This window comes from Aegilops tauschii, chromosome 5 (genome assembly GCF_002575655.3).
Source record: "Aegilops tauschii subsp. strangulata cultivar AL8/78 chromosome 5, Aet v6.0, whole genome shotgun sequence".
NCBI classification, from domain to species: Eukaryota; Viridiplantae; Streptophyta; class Magnoliopsida; order Poales; family Poaceae; genus Aegilops; species Aegilops tauschii.
The window spans coordinates 536431404-536434021 of record NC_053039.3 but is presented as its reverse complement, the minus strand read 5'-3'; the positions used below and the strand labels follow the sequence as shown (position 1 = coordinate 536434021).

Genomic DNA, 2618 nt, shown 5'->3' with positions numbered 1-2618 from the left:
GAAGAAAAGAGCACTGAAAACCAGACTCTTGGCATTAGCACAAACACCTAATGTGTAGAGTCGCCATGCATAAATGAAAAAGCAAGAATGTAAGAGTAGAAACACAAGAATGTTCTGATTTCGAGATTTAAACTGAACATTCGAAAAGAAAAAGATAAAAGAAGCAATGGTCTCTAGAGCTCTCTAAAGATGCAAGCACACTAGTTGCTCTTTGTTCCCAGCATCATGTAGGCACAACGAGCTCTGTAAAATGTCTCAGGCTTCATTCAGCAGCAGAGCATGATAAACATAACAAGAGGATTCAGTTCTTCATCTCGTCGAGAAAACGTCGAAGCCATTACGACATATATAGTGAAGGTAGCAACAGACCACACCATCAAAAGTTCAACCAAGCTTCCAACCCTGCCATATTTAAACCACCACACTCCGACTCTACTACATATAGAAAGCACAGAAGGTTATCAGCTAATTAACTACTTATAACATAGATAAATGCAGGGACAAGTTAAGTCAAGATCGATAAAGATCCCCGGAGCTGAAGGTAAATAATCACAACAATCGAAGCAAGAGCCACACTGATGAAAGCACGGCGACTTGAGCTGCTCTTCCTTCTTTCCCTGCAAGAAGTAGCAAATATGGCATTGTTAGACTAGTCACCAAGAAGTATCAAGGACATCCTCTAATTTTTTCAAAAAGAAGAACACCCTTTAACAATGCAGTCAAGCACAAATTATGGTTGATCAAGCAAGCGCTGGTCATCAGTCTAGCAGAATGTGCGCAAATGGCATCAGGTGGGAGGAGAAGCAGTAGTAGATTCAGACTCAAATTACCATCTACAGTATATCAGACGATTCTTCTTTTCCTTGTGCAGAGGACCATCAGACCATCCAGTGTGGTTCGCGCAGAACTTGGCAGCAAGCAGGGTAGGTATGTCAGGATGGAAATCTTTGGAAGGCCTGACTTCTTCCCACGGCGCTGGCGCTGGCAAGCCATCTTTGATAGGACGATGGCTGCAGGACAGGAGAGACTTTGTGCGCATGTCGATGCTGATCACACACTCAATCTCCCTGCATAGCCGTGCCCTTCTCTCCCAATCCAGGTAGTAATCTCCCAGCAAGAGGTAGAGGATGCCATCCTCGTCGGCCTTGAGGACTGGGCACTGCGGCATGGCCTGCGGCAGCCTCTCGCGCTTGTAGACCTCCGACTGCCAGAGCAGGGGCAAGGGCAGCTCCATGTCTTGGTCTCTCGTCCATGAGCGGAGGTCTGGCAACAGGGTCCAGCTCCGCAGCACGACGTCGGCAGGGGGCGTGTTGTCACGGGGGTTGTCGCCACTGATGGTGACGATGGAGATGAGCTTTATGGAGTCCCCGACAGGGCCCATGGTCCGACGATCCTTGGGGTAACTGCGGGAGAAGTCACGGCCTTGGCACTCCTGGGGAAGGTGGATGAAGTCCAGCTCCACGTGATCGACGTCTTCGCTGGTAGTGGTACGGGTGGATGGCATGTCACAAACAATGGCGCCAAGCATGAGATCGGCCCAGAAAACCTTCCCTTTGAATGAAGGCCGCGTCTACTTTGTACGCCGGCTGGCGCGGCACCTGGGTATGCGGGCTGAAGCGCGCCTCCTGCTTCGTCCACTTCTTGCCAGCGGCATGGCTCGACCACCGGAAGATGATGCCCGACCCCTGCAACACTCTGTCGCGTCTCTCGGACCGGAACCCCAGATTGAGCAGATCGTAGGAGCCGTCGTCGCGTGGCAGGACGGCATGTTGCCTCAGGAAGAAGAAGGGCACAGAATCAACTCTCGACGCGAAGTCGTAGCCCGCGAAGGAATCCATGGTGGCGGGGAGCAGCGAAAGCGAGTTCTTGGCTGCGTCGTAGACGAGCCCGTACCACCTGTCGCAGAACACCAGAGTCATGACGAGGTAGTTCTCCACGACGGAGTCGAGGACGCACCCGATGCCGCGCTCCTGCGTCTCGATCTTGGCGCGCACGGACAAGGTGGAGAGCTCCGGCGGCTCCACGAGGTGCGCGTCGAGCGAGAACTGGTCCAGTATCCAGGACCCATCCTCGATGTTCCCCCAATCGTTGCTCGCCTCGGCCATGATCTTGTCTTCCTGCTCCTTCTCCTCGGCGTCGAAGACCGGGACGTGCTTCCTCAGCACGACCCAGGAAAGCCTCGTCGGTGAAGACATGGCGGAAGATGGCCGGAGATGTGGCTCGGGATTGGCGTGGATTGAGAGAGGATGCGGCGGCCTCCCGAGTCCCGATCCCCAACTCGAAAACCATAGGTTTAGGATTTAGGCCGTTTGCTGATGCCTGTGGACGGTGGAGATACGGCCATACCAAACAACTTCGTTTTTTTAGGGGACCATACCAAACAACTGGAAGGAACTCTGTTGGGCTTCTAGAAGCCTGGGTGGCTTCTGGCTGGCCACAGTATGTCGAGGCGATAGAGTAGGCTTAGGGTTTTGATAACGCCCACACGTGTGTCATACTAAATATTCGCCCATACACCGTGTGTGGCGTAAGAAGGAAGCAGCACACACACATGCGTGTGGATGCATCTACTTCGTGTCACACGCTTAACAAGTACTACGCATCCCACCCTGCGCGTG

The 2618-nt window shown here is 52.8% G+C and overlaps 1 pseudogene; it reads right to left on the bottom strand.

The window, feature by feature from the left end:
* Window positions 1-320: 320 nt before the first annotated feature.
* On the bottom strand, window positions 321-2286 carry LOC109759431 (uncharacterized; annotated as a pseudogene).
* Window positions 2287-2618: the final 332 nt, after the last annotated feature.